This window comes from Pleurodeles waltl, chromosome 9 (genome assembly GCF_031143425.1).
Source record: "Pleurodeles waltl isolate 20211129_DDA chromosome 9, aPleWal1.hap1.20221129, whole genome shotgun sequence".
NCBI lineage: Eukaryota > Metazoa > Chordata > Amphibia > Caudata > Salamandridae > Pleurodeles > Pleurodeles waltl.
Window position 1 is genome coordinate 520,397,467 of NC_090448.1, and position 14,282 is coordinate 520,411,748.

Sequence of the window (14,282 nt, forward strand, 5' to 3'; positions counted from 1 at the left end):
TGGCTGAGTAGAAAATGTGGAGGGCTGATCCAGCCGCAATAATGTTCGGATGGTAGGCCTCCCAGAGCGCTGTAAGGGGACAACGCATGGAACTTTACATGGAAAACTCACTCCTGTAGAAGGTAATGGGAGGCAAGGCATCCAACTTCTTCACAGTTGAAAGGGCGCACAGAGTACCTGGGCGACAGCCAAGACCGGGTGAGCCCCCTAGATCAGTAGTGAACAGGAACAACATCCTGCAACATGCCCGGACACATGACCCATGGAGGGTGGAAGGTGGACAATATAATACAACTATACCCAAGCGGGCAAACGAGAAACATTTTTGACTGTAAAGCAGGAACTACAGACTCTTGGCTTGAAATACACACTCCTCTTTCTCACCAAGCCTAGGGTGATAGGCCAACAATAAGTAGTGGAGGCCTGGAAATGGTGAGAAAGTAAAGGCTCACCCAAACGGGACCCCGGAAGCAAGAAAAGTGGTCAAAGGTCAGGCCAAAGAGGAAACCCTGCTGGCAAATAAGGGCTACATTGATGAAAGCCCAAGCAGAGACGGAATAAGCAAAGGTGGTGTTGGAACTGCAACAACGTGTACCATATAGGCAGAACTGGCAAACACCTTGGATAATCAGGATGATTCCTCAGCAGACTCTGCCCTGCGAGGAGCAGGATACTGGGCCAGTGGAGACCCCCATGACGGTGGACCTGCTGGGGTGATGATGTCAACCAATATGGCCCCCTCAGATGGGTGTCAGACACTTGATGGTGGCATCGGGCAGACTCTGCTGGACCTCATGTGGTCACTGATGGAGACAACAGGAGAGCTACACCCTCACCTGTAACTTTCATTTTAAGATACCTTTACCATATAATCTCAAAATGATACAAGGTATCTTTTTTTACTGGGCAACAGACATCTCGAGCTTTGGGGTGGCATGTAGTTCGGAATCTGCAGCATGAGGTGATTGGGAGGGGGAGTTGGGGGTAAGAGGGAGGGTAGTTTTACACACCAGGGACAAAGGCACAGACAGCAGGAATCCCCGGGGACCAGGACATGGGGACAAAGTGGGCCACTCAAGACCCCATGTAAGACAAAATACAACATGATCTAAACCGCAGTCTAACTTTGAAAATTCTTTCATGGAATGTCAATGGCCTGGGGGACAAACTAAAATGGGAAGTAGTGAGGAAATACATACTTAGATAAGACCCTGACATCATCCTACTACAGGACACCCACCTGCTAGGTAATGCCTGGAGGTTTCTAGGGAAAGGCAGGTATAAAATGTTGGCACACGTGGGCTTAACAAGGGGCTCCATGTGCACCACACATTACCACTGGAGGTTTCTTGCACATGAATGGATGATGATGACTGCCAGGCTGCAATTCATGGCTGATGCTATGGGGAGGATGTAGTCGTTGGCTCCTGGTACTTTTTCTCCAGGGTTCTAATCTAAAGGGTTGGAACACATGGGGGCCAGGCTGACACAATTCGCATGGGGGGGGGACCTAAACCTGATGCTACACAGAAGCATGGATAGACTGACGAAATTGAGGGACCGACTATGGCCAGACAACAGACTGGACACCTCTGTAGAAGCCATGGGCCTTACCGACGTATGGAAGGCAAGAAACCCCGGCATAAGACAATATTCATACACCACCATGATGGAGGGGGCTATGTCCCGGTTGGTCTACTTTTTGGTGCCCAGACACCAACTGGGCAGATATTCTGATACCACCTTTGTGCCCCAAGGAATATCGTACAACTCGCCTTTATCTACAGTGGTCCAAATGGGTGTCCCTGGTCGGAATGCCCCAGGGAGACTCAAAGCCTGGGAAATACAGAATAGAGACACAAAAGAGGTGATTCACACCACCATGACCAATTATTTCATAGAAAATTATGGCTCATTCTAGTTGCTAATCGATCTGTGGGAGGCATATAAAACAGTACTACAGGGGCAACTAACAGCAAGAAGAGTTAAACCTGAGAAGGGAGCGAGAAAGCGAGTGTAGGACACTTGTGGTAAAACATACTCAACTTGAGGCAGAATACCTAGCAGTCCCCATGTGCGAAGGTGCCCACAGAATGGAGGCGATTTGGCAGGAATACACCACCCTGACGCGAGAAGAGGCAAGAGCTCAATTACGCACCGTCAGTGAGAATTATATGAGGTGGACAATAAGGCGGGGAAACTCCTGGCATGGCTGGCCAACAAGGAAGAGGGACAGAAATGGGACCAAGGGATTAAACGGCCCAACTCACAGCTGGTAGAAACACCCTAAGCAATTGTGAAGGAGTTTTGGAAGGGCTATTTCAAAGCTGAATCACTGTAGATTAAGGGGATTTAGACACTTTTGTGGGAGATCTCCGGACCCCTCACCTAAATTTAGATCGGGTGGAATTGCTTGAAGGCTAGATCATGGAAGGCAAGGTTCAATTGCATCATGGGAAGACCCTAGGCCCTAATGGATCCCCAGCAGAATTTTATAAGGAAGTAACTTTGAAAGTTGTGAAACCTACGATTGCCATGTTTAACTCGGCCAGGGATATGGGTATATTGCCTCAAGACCTACGCAAGGCTGCAACTGCTCTGATTCATAAGGAGGGGAAGGTGGTTGTTGACTGTGCTTCCTATAGGCCAGTTTCCCTCATCAACACTGAAACAAAGGTTCTCACCAAGAACCACCTGACCCAGATACTTGACAGTTTAATTAACCCTTACCAGTCCAGCTTCATGCCATACTGGACCATGAGGCGCAATCTGAGGAGACTGATGGGCAGTCTCTCATGTGCTAAATGACTGTGACAATCGGGGGTACGCCTCTCCTTAGATGTCGAGGAGGCCTTCAACTTGTTGGCGTGGCCATACATGACGGCAATCCTCTGCAAGATGGGCTTCAGTCCATATTTTTTAATTGTGAATCATGCTGTTATATAAGCAACCAGTGGTGAGGGTCAGGGTCAACTGGGTTCTCTCAGGCCAGTTTGGCTTGTCCCGAGGCATCAAGCAGGGGTTCCCCCTCTCACCGCTGTCCTTTTTCATTGCTCTTAAACCTCTGGCATCCTGAATTAGGGTGGATACCCAACTTAGGGACCTCCGATGGGACCTAAACTGGGAGGATGTGATTTCATTATATGCAGGCAACATCCTTCAGTACCTCAGGGATCCCCCACATTCAATACAAAGAACTATAGAGGTCTTGATGGAGTTTGGTTCTTCCACTTGGTTTTGTATCAATTGGACCAAATCAGTTGCGTTTCCTATAGGGACTGGTACTGCTCATGTGGCTGGCGACAGCCGCTTTCAGTTGAGGACACAGGGGATTCACTACAATGCAAGAGGAAATTGAGGAAGAGTCCCAACTGGAGTGCAGAGTACTGAGATCTCCCTTGACAAGTCATGCAGTGTCCCACATTTATTCCACACCGTCAAACAATAGTTTCCCAATGCTGGACCCTGTGAGAGAGAAATGAGAAAGAGATTTGGGGAGACTGGAAGATGATGGCTGAAGTCAGGCATGTAGGTACCCCAGAGACGTAGCAATCTGAGCGGGCTTCAGGCTGATCCAGTTAAAAATATTGCACTGGGCCTATTATACTTGGACCCACCTATTTCGAATGGTTTGGATCCCAAATGACCTATACTTGCGGGGCTGCCACATGCGAGGAACCCTCATCCACACACTCTGGGAATGTCCGAAACTGGGGTCCTACTGGAAGGAAGGGAAGAAATATTGATGACAATGGGACTAGAAGCGCAGCTTACACCCCAGGCGGTCACTCTGGAAATCTGGGCCAAACAAACTCTAGACCAATATGCACTGGCATTCAGTAATCTGGCACTGATGGTAGCCCGCAGGGAAATACTGAAACACTGGGGAGGGGATGCCTCACTTGCTCAGGATAAGAGAATGGGAGGTTGGCCTGAACTGGTGTATGGGAGCCAAAAAAAATCTATACCCAACAAGAGGATGCCCACGTACATGGTACAAAACATGGGCTCCATGGAGATCAGTGAGGGGGTGCGACTAGGGAAACAGGACCGCAATCTGCATTGGTGAAGAATGAAGTGGTTCCCACCCAAGTGGATACCAGAGGAGATAGGCACAAACTATACCCACAGTCTGAACGGGATTACTGACTTCCCCACTGACATCTGGTTTGTACAGGACCTGCATAATAAGATCTTCAATGATAATGCCTCTATGTCTCTGCGTTCTCGAGGTTGGGGGAAAGGATGTTTCATGATGTTTGAACCCTGTAGTAAAATGATTAAAGAGATTTTTTTAAAAATAAGAGAAAAGGTATGACAAGTACAGGAGAGAAAATAATGCAAGAGAACTTAACAAAAAGGTGTTGAAGACGAGGAAACAGAAAAGGGGACAGTAAAGCACAGATAACTCAGAATCTATAGTTTGTTTTTAATGTGTTTACAAGAAACCGATACTTACCTGGTTATTATCCAAGGGTCACTCACTGGAGTTGAGGAGGCCAGAAAGAGATTCTGTAGTAACCCAAATACGCACTGGAAGGAGAACAAGAGACAGCTGCTGTGAGAGCCACTTGGCTTAATGACTCCTGAAACTCTGAGAACTTTACAGACTTTAAATGAGTTTTCAAGAAATACATGTTGCAAAACTTAAAAACCTCCATTTGCTTGCCTTTGAATTAATTGTGACCCACTCTAACACCCCATTCTTGCCAAATCTGAAGAAACAATAGTAGTGGCAGAGCACTTAGCCTGAAATGAAAACATCGTCCCTTAAACCAAACCTGAACCAAAAATAGACCATGGATAGAGTAAACACATTTTTGTCTGCTAGCCAGGAATAAATAGGGATGGATTACAAAGTCACTGGTCCAGGGATCTCCCACTGACAGTGTACAGGTGGCACACATCTCTGTGCTGGGAGACTTAAGAGTTGTGGGGCTGGTGTCTGTGGCAGACAATCCCTGTTTATGCCAGGAATAGATCTGAAGTCATGCTGTAATCAACTAGAAGTGCTGCTGTGAGAGGCTTGAAAAGGAGCTATCACTGAGGAGAAAGAGATATTGGACATATGCCTATAGAAAGGAGCTGTCTGAAAGAGCAATCTAATATCTGCAAACAAACAGGAGAGAACTCTGTGTAGTTCTCAAGTTTAGGTGGAGAGCAGCTCCAGTAAGGAACACCCTGCAACACCAGTGACACTCTAGATTTGCTCACCTCAAATGTCTGTTTATCTAGCGAAGTTTTTAAGCATAGGATCAGCACAGTGCTATCCACGGTGAGCTAGATAAGGACAAAGTATTTTGCCATTTGTACAGCAAAATCTTTAAGCATAGGAGTGACGCTGTGCCATCCTCGCGAGCTGTAAAATGACTAAAGCCATTCACTACTCCAGGCACAGTATTACAGCATTGGACTGGTAAAATATCATCCAAGCCAACCTGGAATGAGCAAAAGCAAACCCTGACACGTGTTTCACTATCATTCTGGCTCTTCAGAGGGGTTTAGTTTTGTCAAGGCACAAGGGAGCACCCAGTATAAGTTAAAACAAAGCCCTTTCAGAGTTAGAGTGATGCATAAATTATGCAGAAATAAGAGAGAACTTTGGGTAGTTCTCAAGTTTAGGTGGAGAGGAGCTCCATTTGGGAGCACCCTGCAAAACCAGTGACACTCTAGATGTGCTCACCTCAAATGTCTCTTTATCTAGCAAAGTTTTTCACGCATATGATCAGCACAGTGCTATCCACAGCGAGCTAGATAAGAACAAAGTATTTTGCCATTTGTACAGCAAAATATTTAAGCATAGGATTGACGATGTGTCATCCTCGTGAGCTGTAAAATGACAAAAGCTATTCACCACTCCAGGCACAGTATCACAGCATTGGACTGGTAAAATCCTATCCAAGCCAACCTGGAATAAGCAAAAGCAAACCCTGACACGTGTTTCACTATCATAATAGCTCTTCAGAGGGGTTTAGTTTTGTCAAGACAAAAGAGAGAACCCAGTGTAAGTTAAAACAAAGCCCTTTCAGAGTTAGAGTGATGCACCAATTATGCAAAAAAAAGAAGAGAGAACTTTGGGTAGTTCTAAAGTTTAGGTGGAGAGCAGCTCCAGTAAGGAGCAAGCTGCAACACCAGCAATACTCTAGATTTGCTCACCTCAAATGTCGGTTTATCTAGCAAGTTTTTAAGCATAGGATCAGCACAGTGCTATCCATACTGAGCTACATAATTACAAAGGGCCAGATGTATCAAACATTTTTGCGCTCACAAACAGTCCAATGGAACAACCTACGGGGGAAGGTATATTCCATTGCAGCAAGACACCAACTTGCTGTAGAGAGGACTGGTGGTGGACCCCCACCTCCTCCCCCGCAACTAACAACATGGGAGGAGCTAGTCTTGGCAATCATGTACCCTGAGGGCCTGGCAGGAGTAGCTGGAGGAGTGGACTCTGGTAAGTCACCTCTCTATTACTATCACCCCCTACCTGCATGCCATTACGTGCCCCCACCCTCACTCCCATCACTCCACCACCTCCCACACACCCCACCATCACATCTCGCCAATCGCAATGCCAAGCCCTGCCTGCACCACCAGTGCATGGACTCCACTCACAGCCCTGTATGGACACCTATCACTAAAGCATGCACACTAGAGAGAATCAGCTAGCCCACCACATACCAACTTACACAAGTGAAAGCTGCCAGGGTGAATACAACCTAAGAGAGCAACCCACTGATGCTAAATATGTCACACACAGAAACAATAAGACTGCATTTATATCCTCACAGTTACCCCTCCAATGTCAGCGGAGAATAGATGCCAGCAATATCCAGTCCCCCCACAGAAGAGGCCCACAGTGATGACAGTGACTCTGATTGCCTGGATCTGGATAACCAACCTGGCCCATCAGGGATGTCTGGACAGTTGGTTACCCAGCCACAGTCACACACCACCACAGAGCCGACCCCCTCAGAAAACACCACCACAGCACCCACCCAGCGTACCCATACCTCTGTCCCCATGACACGTCAATCAGCAGTGTCCACCACTACAGGGACACTACGGCACACCTTCCACACAAGACAATCAGGGACCTGGGGTCAGTGGCAGTGGGCACACGATCAGGGGACAGAGGCGCAGGACAACAGAGAAGCTGGGAGGAGTGCTGTGCGCCAGCGGGAGGACAGGCCCAGGGAACCGCCTCTCCAGGAGGCACTCACTGAGATCCTGCGAGCATACAAACATTCCCAGGATACGCTGGGACAGATCCTGGCCAACGTGTAGGAGAATAGGCGGCTGCAGGAGGGGCAGTACAGGGGTTCAGGGAGGACTTGCAGGCCATTAACACCACCCTGGTCTCCATTGCAGGGGTGCTGGCAGACATGGCCAACATTATGAGGGAAGCAGCCTCACAACAGCGGGCTCCTGTCGCTAGTCAGACATCTGAACTGCCTTCCACCTCCGCTGCCGCTAGTGGACAGGAGGCCCCGCCACAGGACCTACAGGCCACTATCACCCCTCCCCCTGCAGAAGGTGAACCACCCCGCAAACGTTCCCTGCGATCCAGGCAGAAGCCAATCAGTGAATCAAAAAAATGGGTAAAGCGCGCTACTCACCCGTGAGGGTCTCAAGGCGCTTGGGGGGGGGGGGCAGGAGGGTCACTGTTCGAACAACCATGTTTTGAGGTTCTTTCTGAACAGGAGGAGGTCTTTGGTTTTGCGGAGGTTGGTGGGGAGGGAGTTCCAGGTTTTGGGGGCGAGGTAGGAGAAGGACCTGCCTCCTGTGGTGGTGCGTTGGATGCGGGGGACTGTAGCTAGGGCGAGGTTGGCTGATCGGAGGTTGCAGGGGGAGTGTGAAAGTTCACTCTTTCGTTGAGGTATGTCGGGCCGGTGTTGTGGAGGGATTTGTGTGCGTGGATGAGGATCTTGAATGTGATTCTCTTGTTTATGGAGAGCCAGTGAAGGGTTTTGAGGTGTGGTGAAATTCGTTCGTGGCGGGGGAGGCCAAGGACGTGGCACGCGGCTGTGTTCTGTATTCTCCAGAGTATGCGAGTGAGTTTGAGTGTGGTGCCGGCGTAGAGGGCATTACCGTAGTCTAGTCTGCTGCTGATGAGTGCATGGGTGACTGTCTTCCTGGTCTTTGGGGGAATCCATTTGAAGGAATTTTTTTGGAGTGCGGAGTGTGAGGAAGCAGGAGGAGGTAAGAGCATTGATTTGCTGTGTCATGGAGAGGGAGGGGTCCAGGATGATGCCGAGGTTGTGTGCGTGGTATGCAGGGGTGGTTGCGGGTTCTAGGGGGGTGGGCCACCTGGAGTCGTCCCATATGGTTTTGTTGGGGCCGAAGATGATGAGCTCGGTTTTGTTGGAGTTAAGCTTGAGGTGGTTAGTTGTCATCCAGTTGCCGGTGTTGAGGAGAGCTGCGTGTAGGTTGGTTTTGGCGGTGGTGGGGTTACGGGTGAGGGAGAGGATGAGTTGGGTGTCATCTGCGTAGGACAGGATAGTGATTCCATGTGATCGGAGGATGTTGGCTAGGGGGAATCATGTAAATGTTGAAGAGTGTGGGGCTGAGAGAGGACCCTTGGGGGACTCCGCAGATAATCTTGGTGGTGGTGGAGTGGAAAGGTGGGAGGCGGACTCTCTGGGTCCGGTCAGTGAGGAAGGAGGTGAGCCAGTCTAAGGCTTTGTGGCGAATTCCTATGTTGTGGAGGTGTGTGCGGAGTGTGTGGTGGCAGACAGTGTCAAAGGCTGTAATGAGGTCTAGGAGGATGAGTGCGACGGTCTCGCCTTTGTCGACTTTGGTCCTAATGTCGTCAGTGCATGCAATGAGGGCGGTTTCTGTGCTGTGGTTCTTGCGGAACCCGGATTGTGAAGGGTCAAGAGTGTTGTTTTCTTTGAGGTAGTGGGATAGGCGGGTGTTGACTAGTTTCTCAGCGACTTTGGCAGGGAAGGGGAGGAGGGAGATGGGGCGATAGTTGGAGAGGATCTCTGGGTCGGCTTTGCTTTTTTTTTTAGGAGAGTAGTGATTTCCGTGTGCTTCCAGGGGTCTGGGTAGGTGGCGGAGTCGAAGGAGGAGTTGATTATATCGCAGAGTATGGGGCGATGGTTGGGCTGGCTTAGTTGTAGATGCGATGTGGGCAGGGTTCGGAAGGGGATTCGGAGCGGATGGAGTTCATGGTTTTTTCGGTTTCTTCGTGTGTGGTGGGGGCCCAGGTGGTGAGTGTGGTGGGGGGATTATGAGTGGGGGTTGAGTTGGGTAAGTGAGGGGTGTGTGTGGTGGGAGTGTGTGGTACGAAGCTGTTGTGGATGTCCAGGATTTTGTGTTGGAAGTGGTTGGAGAGGACGTCACATAGGGGCTGTGTGTGTGAAGGGTCTATGTTGCTGGCTTTGGGTTTGGCTAGTTCATTAATGATGGTGATGGTGAATAGCCAGAGACCATTGCCAAGACCCCCGCCAGGAAATGAGACTCTACTGATTGTCACCCTTGTGTCCCACTCTGTCACCCTGTCCACCTTGAACTGCCATTGCTCCCCTTCCTATTTCCCCTTGGACAATGCACCTGTGCTACAAATAGACTGAAAGTATACCCTGGACTTTCCTCCATCAACACTACATCCCAATGCACTTGCCCCTCTACTTCTTAGCACTTAAATAAACACCCTTTGAAAGTATGGAGTATGTCAAATGATTTAAGTATGCATTTGTTTAACCAGGTTCAAACATTGCAATTCAACTGTCAAGTAATGTTCACATTTGGAAAGACCTGCAGTTGGCTGCAGAGATCACACCAGGAGCGATAGTGGGGTACCAACATCTGCAAAATGAGTTACCAAAGGGTACAGTGAGTGGGCAAAGAAGTGGGAAATTACAGCATGCCAGTGACAAAGATAAACAAGAAAATGTCAATGAAAGATGAAGCAACACCGTCCTACCTGTGTGTCATTTGAAGTATTGTCTGATCACTGCAGTTCTGTTGTCCTCATCCTCTTCCTCTTGATCCTCATCCTCACTGTCCACAGGGTCTACTGCTGCCACACGGCCATCTCCAGCTTCCTCCTCCTGGAGAAAAGGCACATGCCGTCTCAAGGCAAGGTTTTGCAACATACAGCATGCCACGATTATCTGGCAGACCTTCTTGAGTGAGTAGCACAGGGATCCACCTGTTAGATGGAGGCACTGAAACCGGGCCTTCAGGAGGCCAAAGGTACGTTCTATTATCCTTCTTGTACGCTCATGTGCCTCATTGTAACGTTCTTCTTCCCATGTCCTGGCATTCCTCACATGGATCAGTAGCCATGATAGGTTGAGGTAACGTGAGTCACCTGCAGATATTGAGGGACAACATTTAGCCACACACTATCCCATATGGCCCACACCATACCCATACACCAACATCCACAGGGTGGAACCAGGGCTCACCTATTAGCCACACCCTGTGCCTCTGTAGTTGGGCCACCACATTTGGGATTCTGCTATTCCTCAGGATAAAGGCATTATGCACTGACCCAGGATACTTAGCATTGACATGGGAGATGTACAGGCACACCATCTGGACATTCATGGAATAAAAACTCTTTTGATTTCTGAATACCAGTTTGTTTTGCCGAAGGGGGACAAATGCAATATGTGTTCCATCAATTGCCCCAATTATGTTGGGGAAATGTCCCATTGCATAGAAGTCAGCCTTCACTGTGGCCAAATCCTCCACCTGTGGGAAAACAATCTAGCTTCACATGTGTTTAATCAGGGCAGACAACACTCTGGTCAGCACTATTGAGAACATTGGCTGTGACATTCCTGATGCCAAGCCCACTGTCATCATCATTATTAGCTTTATTTTCGGTAAATATAAATACCATAAAAGCACATCAAAAAAGAAAGGAACGGCAAGCTACATGATAAACAATTTAAGTCATAAAAGATTGAAAAGGAGAGAAAAAAGAAAAGAGAAATATTTACACATAAGCAGTTCCCTCATGGAAAATCGCACCTTATAGTTACGTAAAAACACATTATAGGTAAAAGAATAAGATACAAGCCTGGCAAACCATATCAGATAAAAAGGACATTTCTATTTAAAAAATATCTAAGAAAAATAAAAACAGCAGGTAGGGAATGCATCTGAACCAATAAAAGTGATATGTGCATACAATGATAAATCCATCAATTGTTGTTTACCACATTCATTGTTAAATTTCCCTCTGCTTTTTTAAGCGTGTTCAGTCTGATACGCCAGATTGAGTCTAAATATTTTGACAAACAACAAACCACTAAAACCGATGAATCAGATTTAAAAATTCTCAAAGCTAGCAAGCAGTTTTTAAAACCCTTACTTCTGCACAGAGGAATAATCCAACGGGCTCTTTGTTTGGAGTATGCGGGGCATTGGAAGAGAATATGAGTTACTGATTCTTCTCTGGCACAGCCCATCAGACACATCTTAGAAGAACAACTAAAATTAGACCATTTATAAGTGAGGGAACGCAAAGGAAGAGAGCCCACCCTGAATCTAATGTATAATGAACGAGCAAACGGAGAAGATACTATATCCATATATTGTGCAAATTCATAATGGCATTTAAAATATAAAAAGTTTCCCGTCATGGATGATGACGAGACAGCGGACAATTGGGAAAGTTGAACGTGGAGCCAGAAAGCATCCTTTAGTGTCTGGGTTGCGTTCTTAGGGATAGATAATGGTTCCTTCCAATAGGACCCCAAACCAAGAAGCGAGAGGGTCCTTTCTACATATGCACACCACTTGATTTTGGAGCTAGTGTTGTTGGCCATCAAGTTAGCTAGCGCACATCTATAATGGACAAGAGAATCTGATGACCATAAGCGAATCCAGTACAACAGGGGCTTGAGTGCAACAATCTGGCTGATAGAAGGGAGATTTAGGTCCATGCGTATTGGGAGCAGTGGGGTACTGGAAGGAACTCTTAGCAATGACCTTAAGAAAGAGTTCTCCACTTTTATCAAATCATCCAGGCAACAGTGGCCCCACAGTTCAGCTCCATAGATTGCTCCCCCTCTTGCTTGTAGTTTATAAATTTCTACTGCGGGCGTCATGGCAAAGCTAGGAGATCTAGCTGCAAATCTTGCAATGCCACTCGCTCGCTGTTGCAATCGTAAAGTTGCCTTCTGGATGTGGCGCTGCCACTTGTGCGAGTCTTCTAGTTTCAGGCCTAAATAATCAAAATCGCTGACTCTTTCCAGCGCGGCACCCTCTAAATAGATAGGTCGTCTCATTCTGCCTTTCCTATCGCCAAACACCATGCACTTGGTTTTTAATCGGTTGATTTCGAGCCCATAATCATTGCAATAGTCAATGAATCTTGAAAGCAGGGTTGAAAGGCCTGTGGCTGTTTGAGAAACCAGCAGGGTGTCATCGGCAAAAAGAAGGCAGGGGATCTTCTGCCCTCCTATTTTAGGCGAGTCGTTAGAGCACTCCATAAGATAAGGGATGCATGCGTTTATGAAGAGAAGGAATAAGGTAGGGGCAAGAACACAACCTTGTCTTACACCTCGGGCAGTAAGGAATTTTTCTGTTAATTCACCTTGTGGGCCCCATCTAATTCTACCATAGTTGCCAGTGTAAAGATCCCTGATAATATTTAAAATAGAGCACGGGACTCCTATTTTAGACAGAACTTCCCACAGTTTGTGGCGGGGTACTAGATCAAAGGCCGATTTTAGATCTACAAATGCTACATATAGGTGGCCTAAGTCAACATCGACAACTTTCCATTTAATAGAAGTAAAACGAAATATCTGATCTAATGTGCTAATTTTTTCTCTGAAGCCCGCTTGTAGATGATTTAAGATTTGATTTTCAACTAGCCACTTGTTCAGCCTGCTCAACAACTGATAACAGAAAATTTTTTGAAGGTTGTCGAGGAGGCTGATGGGTCTATAATTACCCGGGTTGTTCTTCCATGAGTCAGGATAAATTCTGCTAGTCAAGATGGCATTAGAAAGTCTGTTAATATATGGGCCCCAGGTGTTCTGGTCCACTTTAAACATATCAGAGGGGATCCCGTCCATCCCAGGGGCTTTTGCTGCTTTCTGAGCTGCAATGGCCGACACAGTTTCGTTCAGTGTAAAAGGGGGCAAGAAAGCCATAGACTCGTCAAAAGTTGTTGGCTCCTCCGAAATTATGTCAGAAATATGACTTGCCAACAATGGTCCATACAATTCCTTAAAGTAGGAGAGCCAGATGTCAGGAGAAATATAAGACTCCAGGTGAGATGCGCGGTTCTGATCACCACAGGAAACTAGGAGCCAGAACCGTTTTGAATCATGGACGGTAGCTGCCTCAAGTAAATTGCTCCATAGCCCCTCTTCGTACTCGAATTTACTTTTGTTGCAAGTGGAAGCATAATGACGTCTAGCAATGATGATGCCTGATCTGTCCTTGGTCTTTAGCGCGATGGCCAAAGTATTTTTGGCCTCCCTACACCTCTTGTTGAACCATTTAGTATGTGGTTGAATACAGGAAATAGTCAGTGGCCTTGGGCGTTTAGTAAACAGCTCTTTCAAAGTAGAAAAAAGGTCCAAATGAAGAGGCAATATTTCTAATGGAGCCAGAATAAGGTTGGTATCAAATAACTGGTGAGAAGAGGTTAGGGCACGCAATTTTCCTTGAAGCTTGTTTGATTGCACAAAGGAGTCCCACCTGACTGTACGCCTATTACTGGACAGCTCCATAGCAGTAGAGGAGACAGGGGGAAGTGCGACCCCTACTAGGAGAGAACTCTTGTATGTGATCTGGAGGGGAGCATGATCACTAGTATGGGGAAGACCCACCTCTAAGTCTAGAATATGGTGCCATAGTCTTAAGTCAAAGAGGATATAATCCAATTTGTTACTATATGAGCCCCTGAAGAAGGTTGGTCTGGCCGGAATGTCCGCTGGAAAGCGGCCATTACCCAAACGAAGGCCATGGGATATCATGAGGTCCACTATCTTTGAGGCCCTAACGCTTGGTTTATATGAATTTTGCTGGGTAGAATGAAAAGTCACAGGAGGAGGGATATTCCATACACTATCTTCAGACTGCATGACCTCTATGTGATCTGCATTAAGTTCAAGTAGAACGTTAAAGTCACCAGCTATTATGATATGATATTTGAGGCGAAGGTCTGAGATTAAGATATTCAGTAGCTCGACAATGGGAGATCGGTGATTTGAGGGTCCCGGTCTGCTATAAATATTTAGACAAAGGACAGGAGTGCCTGAGGCTGGGTAGATAGCAACGGCCAAAATATCATGGGAATCCAC